The sequence below is a fragment of the Mytilus galloprovincialis genome, chromosome 7, assembly GCF_965363235.1.
Source record: "Mytilus galloprovincialis chromosome 7, xbMytGall1.hap1.1, whole genome shotgun sequence".
Taxonomy (NCBI): domain Eukaryota; kingdom Metazoa; phylum Mollusca; class Bivalvia; order Mytilida; family Mytilidae; genus Mytilus; species Mytilus galloprovincialis.
The window spans coordinates 19,395,221-19,404,340 of record NC_134844.1 but is presented as its reverse complement, the minus strand read 5'-3'; the positions used below and the strand labels follow the sequence as shown (position 1 = coordinate 19,404,340).

The following is a 9,120-nucleotide window of genomic DNA, read 5'->3' as shown; positions in this document are numbered from 1 at the left end:
ATGCATAACAGGTTCACTATCAGATTCTTTGAAATATACATGCATGTATATATAGTGAGCATTGTATTCAGTAACTAAACATGTAATGTGTGCAAGAAAAGTTGCACAAAAAATTTTGTACAAATTATTATTTGAATTTTAACTTTAAACAAAGTAAAATGTTTTTTTAGACATGTAAACTTTGAAATATTTACATTTGATTTTCCAGATTAAAAAGTGATGTAAATCAAGTTGATGGACATATAATATGGCAAAGTCTCTACAGTAATTCTTCTAACAATGAAGATAAGATGGATCTTGAGTTTTTACATCTCAACATTATATATCACACTATGCATTAGTCAGGCAGGTAAAGTCCATATTTACATTTTTGGTTCGTTTATAAGCTTTGGAAGTTGGTGTTGTATCCATTTCGATAAACTAGCGTTTTCATTACCATTCTATGCAATTATATTTGAAAAATATTTTGGCTTTAATGAAGATAGTTACACTTTTAATTTATAATTACGCGATGAATACAAAAAAAAATACATGTATAAGTTTTTTACCCTATTAGCTTGCTATTTACTCTGGTCGACGGACGGCGCTTTTTTCGGGATCGAATTGAAAGAAATAGGAAAATTATAGAACTAAATTGATACCCACCATCTCACAAAGGATATCACAGTTAAAAATCAATTAGGGTTTAAATAAAATCAATTAGTGTAGGGATTATTTCAAAATATGCATATTTTTTACTCTGCTTCAATTGGGTATATTGTTAACTGTTTATGAAATATTGTGTCAAGCGAGAACGTCTACTTGTTCGTGTATACGCTAATAAAGGTGCACGATGTTTAAAGTTAGGGCGGTTCTCTTTTGTTCCCCTTTTGTCCTCTATGGTGCAATTTCAATTTTTTTTTGCATAATTTGTCTGATGAAGATCGATATATATTTTTATTCACAAATGAAAATATGAACTTTTCTACCAACAAAATCTGCAGTGACATTTTCTTCCTAATTAAGAAGTGCTATTCTCCTTGTAATGAGCGCTTAGTAAGGTTTCTCCAAGTACAGCCAAACTTCGACAAAAGATTTTTATATTAATGGTCAGTTTTAAGTAATTTTGGATATCGAAATTCGGGTCTTTATTATTCATCAGCTCTATTTTTGTCTTTGTTAAAATTGCCATTTGTTACCATTTGTTACCAATTTAGTTTACGATAACACATGGTACATTTCGAGAAAGAACAAATATGTTTAGTCCATGCATACGAAACACTGAGAAAATAAATATGTAGTTCGTGTCAGTGAAAAAGTGTGAGTGCATCTAAACATAATGAACATAATGTTTTAGAAAAATAAGGAAAACGAGAAAATTAAACTCGGTTTTCTTTTTGTGCTTATTAAGCTTGATTTATGATTCTTTTAGTGAGTTGGGTTGTATTCCTGAGATGTATGTTTACCATGTTTACACAGTTTTGATAAAATACAAATTATTGTAACAGTAACATATCATTTTGAGATAAGAATATGTCGTATGAGTGCAAATCAGACAACTCTATATCCAATATGTAAAATTTATTATGTTTGTTTAAATGCCTACACACTTTTGTCTATAAAACGGAACTATAAACAACTGTCATATCAGTTTTTATCCATATTTTCTTTTACACTTATAATACTTACATATTATGGAACAACGTACATTTCGTATGCATATATTTTTTTTACCTCAAAATGGTGTTGTTCCAAAATATTTCAATTTTATAGTAATACAAATTAAAAGTGATGTCTTGCTTTATCTTCGTGTTTCGCTATATTATAGAATGCCGAACTTGTAACATAACTTCTGTGAAGAATAAAACATGGCATTCTCCTTTAACTTCGTGTTCTGCTATGTACCTTATGTCCTTTCACTTAATAATTCAGTTTGGTGACTATGTTGAACACATCTATACCATTGAACATGAATTAAAGGATACTGCAAATACTCCACCTCATATCTTGACTTGCATCTACAGATTGACAATGAGGGTCGTTTCAGAACAAAATTGCTCGTCAAAAGAGATGATTTCAGCTTCCAAATTGTGAACTTCATTACGATAATCCAGAGTTTGCATTTCATATCATGATTTTCTAGATAACGGGTAGCTGGTTTAATTCAAGGAATCTGTTAAATCAAAAATTCAAAGTAATGAAGTTTAAATCATCCCTTCAAAATATTTACAAACTCTATCACGAACTAGTTGACCTCATTGGAATATCTGTTCCACAGAATACAGCAGATATGTTCGAATTGTCGTAACCACAAATGGCACAATCCCGTCCGCTTTCTCGAATGTCACATATAACACGATGTGACAACATATATCTTTATTTACCAAAAAACTATAGGCATACAACATATAATCTACAAAAAATATACATAGATAGCAGAAGGCAGAATGAAACATATTACATCATGTTAGATCTTAATTTAAACATTAGCATAATTCGTAATCCTTCTCAAGCTTAGAATTATATTGAAGGTCACATGAATACAGATTCAATGAGGACGAATCATTGATCATCATTCACTTGCAAATTACAGAATAATTTATCATCCCTGTTTCTTAGATTATTTTGACAAAATTGAACCATACCGGCTGCTAAAAGCGAGTCGTCATTTTACTATTTCACTTTCATAAATGATTGACACAAAAAGAAGTCGTATTTAGATTTTTTTAAAACTCGCAGCTAGTTTATTTTGTGCATTACTAAATCTGTAACTATGTTTGATTCAAGTTTTATGGAAAGTTGTAACCCCAGTTGGCCTTGGATGTGATGTAAAACTTTTCTGTAATGCATCAGGATTTGAAGAATGTTGTTCCCGCAAGAACCGGAGATGGTCTCGAACAAAAGATTCCGGCGATAACAAGCAAACGACGTTTATGCTTAATGGTGTATCATCATACCCTGATAAGTTCACAGAAGATATTAAACCTAATGGATTCAACCTGATAATTAAAAACTTGAATCACAGCGACGTTGATGTTTTCTACAAATGTTCATATGGATTTTACTCGTCAGAGTCGAAACAGATTCCGACATATCTAAATAATTCTGTATGTAAGTATACGTAAATTGTTGTGCATAAAGATTTTTCGTGTACAGTTATGTAATTTACATAAGTTGAGTCCAGTGCTAGCATATTGAAGACACTTGTCATTCTCCATATCATTTTGTAAGAAATATCAAGTGCACACATGAATACCTGTTATACTGAATCTCACTGAGGCTCAATGAGAACACAGTTTGTTTACCTACATTATTGTCTTTTTAATCTTTATCTTATTGAAAAAGCACGAATTCTGTATTTTGAGTAAATGTATATAAACCATCGACATTTTACTTTTATTGTCTATCAAGCAATTTTTTAAAAGTAAAAAATATATTTATTTAATAATATGTATCCAAAAGTTCTGTCATATTCTGATACAGAAAAAACACCCCAAAAATGAATATTAACAATATAACGTTAAAAATTACATTATTAAAAATTTCACAGCTTCGATAGGAAATGCATTTTTCTTTATATATCAGCATTCTCCTATTAATGTAGGATTTAAAAGATTATCTTCTCTGAACAGTCAAATGTTTTGACTCTGGTATGGAATATCGATGTCTTTAAGTCTTCATAGACACTAACTGTCCATTCTGTAGTTTCAACTTGTTTTTGTTAAAAAAAAATTATAAGTAGTTATCAAAAGTACCAGGATTATAATTTTATACGCCAGACGCGCGTTTCGTCTACATAAGACTCATCTGTGACGCTCAGATCAAAATAGTTAAAAAGCCAAACAAATACAAAGTTGAAGAGCATTGAGGACCCAAAATTCCAAAAAATTGTGCCAAATACAGTTAAGATAATCTACTCCTGGGGTAAGAAAATCCTTAGTTTTTCGAAAAATTCAAAGTTTTGTAAACAGAAAATTAAAAAATGACCATATAATTGATATTCATGTCAACACCGAAGTGTTGACTACTGGGCTGGTGATACCCTCGGGACGAAACGTCCACCAGCAGTGGCATCGACCCAGTGGTGTAAATAGTTATCAAAAGTACCAGGATTATAATTTTATACGCCAGACGCGCGTTTCGTCTACATAAGACTCATCAGTGACGCTCAGATCAAAATAGTTAAAAAGCCAAACAAATACAAAGTTGAAGAGCATTGAGGACCCAAAATTCCAAAAAGTTGTGCCAAATACAGCTAAGATAATCTACTCCTGGGGTAAGAAAATCCTTAGTTTTTCGAAAAATTCAAAGTTTTGTAAACAGAAAATTAAAAAATTACCATATAATTGATATTCATTTCAACACCGAAGTGTTGACTACTGGGCTGGTGATACCCTCGGGGACGAAACGTCCACCAGCAGTGGCATCGACCCAGTGGTGTAAATAGTTATCAAAAGTACCAGGATTATAATTTTATACGCCAGACGCGCGTTTCGTCTACATAAGACTCATCAGTGACGCTCAGATCAAAATAGTAAAAAGGCAAACAAATACAAAGTTGAAGAGCATTGAGGACCCAAAATTCCAAAAAGTTGTGCCAAATACAGCTAAGATAATCTACTCCTGGGGTAAGAAAATCCTTAGTTTTTCGAAAAATTCAAAGTTTTGTAAACAGAAAAATAAAAAATGACCATATAATTGATATTCATGTCAACACCGAAGTGTTGACTACTGGGCTGGTGATACCCTCGGGGACGAAACGTTCACCAGCAGTGGCATCGACCCAGTGGTGTAAATAGTTATCAAAAGTACCAGGATTTTAATTTTATACGCAAGACGCACGTTTCGTCTACATAAGACTCATCATTGACGCTCAGATCAATATAGTTAAAAAGCCAAACAAATACAAAGTTGAAGAGCATTGAGGACCCAAAATTCCAAAAAGTTGTGCCAAATACAGCTAAGATAATCTACTCCTGGGGTAAGCACATTCATTTCATTGTCTGTTATTTCTGCAAACCTGGAGTTGAATCCTAATCCCTTTGCTATAGGGTTTTTATCCTGAAATAAGGCAATAAAACATTAAAAACTTGAAATTGCAAGTTGTAAAATTTTATATATATGCATATATTATATACATAATTAAACTATACAATTTGTGAAGCAACATTTTCGTTTAAATTATCATATGTGTGACAATTCTCTATTTCATCTTTAAAATTCATGTCTGCTTGAACAGGTCATTGTTTAAACTTGTGTTTAAATAATATACAGTAGCAAATATTTTATTCATATTCAGGGTAAGAAAAAATGAACGATATTAAATCCAATCGGTTGGCTCTGCAAATATTAATTTAAACAAGACCAAAAACGGATCTGGACCTGATGGGTGCCATTAATTGATGTAACATGTATACCGGATCAGAACTGATCATTCTTAGACCAAACCTTAAAATCATTCACTTTAATAGGAGCAAATTAAATGTTGACGGATATTTTTTGCTCCATGAGTTTTGTAAAATTTCATGCTATTTGCAAACAGGAAGTAACTACACGGTAGATGTGGAATCTGCTTACTCGCTTTTACTCATTTTATAAATTTACAGACCGAATATTAAAATCATTTCTTTTCATAGTAGCCAATACATTTTCTTTAATTTTTCGGACAGATGGACGTATGGAGTCGAGTGATTAGTAAACCTACATGTAGCTGCTTCCGAAAACGCAGGAAAAAATGCATATGAAATTGAAAATATATGTTAATTGTAGGAAAGTATAATATGTTTTTGTACCAGCTTTAAAAAAGGGACGAAATGCTAGGCTGGTCGAGGCTTTCTCTTGTTTCTTATGGAATACAAATTGCATTTTATATTTCCGACAATTTACACATATTTGCTTTTATTCTGTAATGTCTCCGGCACCACAATATTTAATTGTTTAAATGCGAATAGTTGTCCCTTCTTTCATAGAAATTGATATGATTGAGTCGTGGTCCTAAACTTTCGCAGAGGACCCCAAAATCAACTGTTTAGCAAAAAGAAAAGTTACCTTTCTGCTTGTTCAATATGGAAGCAAAGTAACAGGAGACTTTATTAATACAAGAACAAATAAAGCAAAACAATATGTGTGTACCTGTTAAATCCACCAAAGTTCAACTGAAGTGAATGAAAGCAAATTTTAGGCAACCAAACGGCCTGCTAAAATGGGAAAAACCCATACCGTATAGTAAACTAGAAATAGTCCCAACATGAAAAATATGATTCATTCCGATTGAGAACACTAATAGCTTGTTTGTCTTAGAACTTGACTAGAACTGTTTTAGACAGTTCTGCTGACAGTTCTACGGTTAAAACTAATTTGGTCAGTTCTGCTGACAGTTCTACGACTAGAACCGATTTGGACAGTTCTACACAAAACAGCTTTAGACAATGAATACCAAATCTGTTTCGAATTAAACGGCTGACGTCATGTATTCAAACAGTCATTGGCCAATAAAATCGATGTCATCTAATCTACATGTCACGATCGTGATGACATCGAACTTCTTTGTCATTGGGGTCAAGTAGGTTCACCAGAGACACGCACATTAAATGACATCAACTGAATTGATTGGTTAATAACAATAAAAAACTGTCTCTCCATTTTAAATCAACTACATGTACATTTTTGTACCAATTTCAAATCATCCATGATTTAACGCGATAAAGAGCGATATATAAACTAGTCAACAAAGTAAACGATACAACACTTTAATAAAAGATACTATTTTACCGTTTACTAGAAAACAATAACAAATAGTAATAACAATAAACATAATATTGGCTTTGGGATATGTGAGAGCCAAACGTAAATTTTGTAGCGTTTCCGTCTGCCAAGTTGATCCAATAAATGTTCTAAAGATGAGAGATATTGTGCTAATGATGGGCAAGTTATAACTCGAATATGGATTTCTCCAAGATAGTCCATACAAATTCTTGCCACGTGACACATATCTTTATCTTGTTGGAAAACTTTGTTAAAACCGCGTTGTCGAATAAAAGACAGAACACAAGTTTGAAGCATGTCATTCATACATCATCTCAAAGCATTCAAGTAACCATCAACGATTTGTAACTGTGTGCGTCCGTTGTGTCGTATTCCACTCTATACCTTCAAACTTATGTTTCCGAAACGATCCGTTTCCATGACACAAGAGTCCGAAAAAAATTTCACCTGTCCTACTGTATACTCTCATGCGTCCATCACTAAAACGGAGAGCAAATAGGAATCCATCTGTAATCGGGATATGATGTCAGGTGTGCAACCTCCAAAGTCGTCTTGCATGAGCCCATTCAACTCTTGCAGTCGTATTCTATACCTTCAAACTTATGTTTCCGAAAACAATAAAAAAAAATACTGAACTCCGAGGAAAATTCAAAACGGAAAGTCCCTAATCAAATGAATGGACAGCAACTGTCATATTCCTGGCTTGGTACAGGCATTTTCAAATGTAGCAAAATTGGAGATTTAACGCTAAACCTCTCACTTGTATGTCAATCGCATCAAATTCCATCATATTTACAACGATGCGTGAACAAAACAGACATAATATGTAAAATTGTCAAAATAGGGATTCAGCCGTCATCACTGTGTCACAATCTCAATTAGAACAAAAACAAACAAATATCTAACAAAGAAGCACAAAAAGCATCTATCAAATTTAACAACCACATTCATTGCTAATTACTTTTATATGTATTTTAAATCAACTTATAAAGGATTGAAATATTTGAAGTACTGTGACTGAATGGCAAGGTTCAATTCAACTCTTGTGTTGAGTGGCGTATTTTACGCCAGATTGTAAACGTCACACATGAAGAAATATAAAATAAATTTGTCGTTCAAAGTATTTTCAAAATTATAATTTCACATGAGAAATGGTGGTATACAGGGTTGAAAAAAGTTATGATAGAACTAATTTCAGAAAAAGACCGAGATTTAAAAACATCCAGAAGTTCTTTAGATTTTTAAGGATCCATATATGGTTAACACCACTACCTCTACCTATTAGAAGAATGTAAAAAAATAATGTGAAAACTTTAAATGAATAAAGATAAAGAACATGAATAAATGATTATTAAGCAAAATCTTTAAAAAAAAAAATAGATTAATACTTTTTTTTTTAAATTGTATTTTTACTTTTTGCAGGTACCAACACAGGTAGCGAGAAGAAACATTTTTATATTTCATCTATTCTGGCACTTGCTATTTTGATTGCAACCATTTTGTTATTTTAATTGTCATGGGCAGTGGAATACTTACTTGCTAATGTAATCGGACTTATTATTTGATCGATTGAGTTTCAAGCAGTTTTATTACTCTTTGTTTTATCATGGGGTCAGCTTGTTTTTTTTTGGGGTGGAAGAAGATGGAATGGCCATATATAACAATAGAACTTCGTCACGAAAATATGCCATACAATTCAATTAAAATAACGAACGCGTAGTGTTTTGATCTCGCATTCACAGTGTCGATATGGTAAACTCTATAGTGATCGCTTTAGATGATGTACTTGGACTGCTTGTTCAACGAGATCCATAATACATATAATAGAACTCAAATCCATAGTCTAGACCAATATGTTTCATTTAGTTTTTTTTTTATAAATGTTGTTTTAAATAGGATCTATTTGTCACATTTAGTTTGTATAATTTGAAAATTTGGTATGAAACCAACAATCATAATCCCCAGTTGATACGTACTGTAGAGCTTTCATTTCTTGACAAATTTTCCTTGATATAATTGCTTTGCAGTTAAGCCTTGAATATTTCTGAGTTATAGTCTCAAATATTTGAACAGTATGTTTTGACGACATGTCTGATAAATTTGTTTTATTTTCATTTTAATAGTTATGGCAATTTTGGGCTTGACCTATCGTATTTTTTTAACACTTGTGAAGATAAAAAGCATACTTTTGTGTATTGACCGGCTTAAAATGTTGTGAGACAAATAGTTTTTAATGAATCTCTTATAAGTGATGATCATTTTGCAAACTGTACAGACTTTAAGAAAAGGGTAACTTTATTAGCTAATCAAATAATTATTATAAAATTGTGTACCAAAACCTGTTATTTTATAGACGTTGAATATTGTAAATAATAC

General features: G+C 32.0%; 1 long non-coding RNA gene across 1 annotated transcript; it reads left to right on the top strand.

Annotated features, from left to right (window-relative positions):
- Nucleotides 1–207: 207 nt before the first annotated feature.
- On the top strand, nt 208–8,550 carry LOC143082475 (uncharacterized). Its single transcript, XR_012980403.1, has 3 exons — nt 208–349; nt 2,767–3,090; nt 8,167–8,550. It is a non-coding gene; the product is annotated as an uncharacterized LOC143082475 (long non-coding RNA).
- The last annotated feature ends 570 nt before the right edge of the window (nt 8,551–9,120 follow it).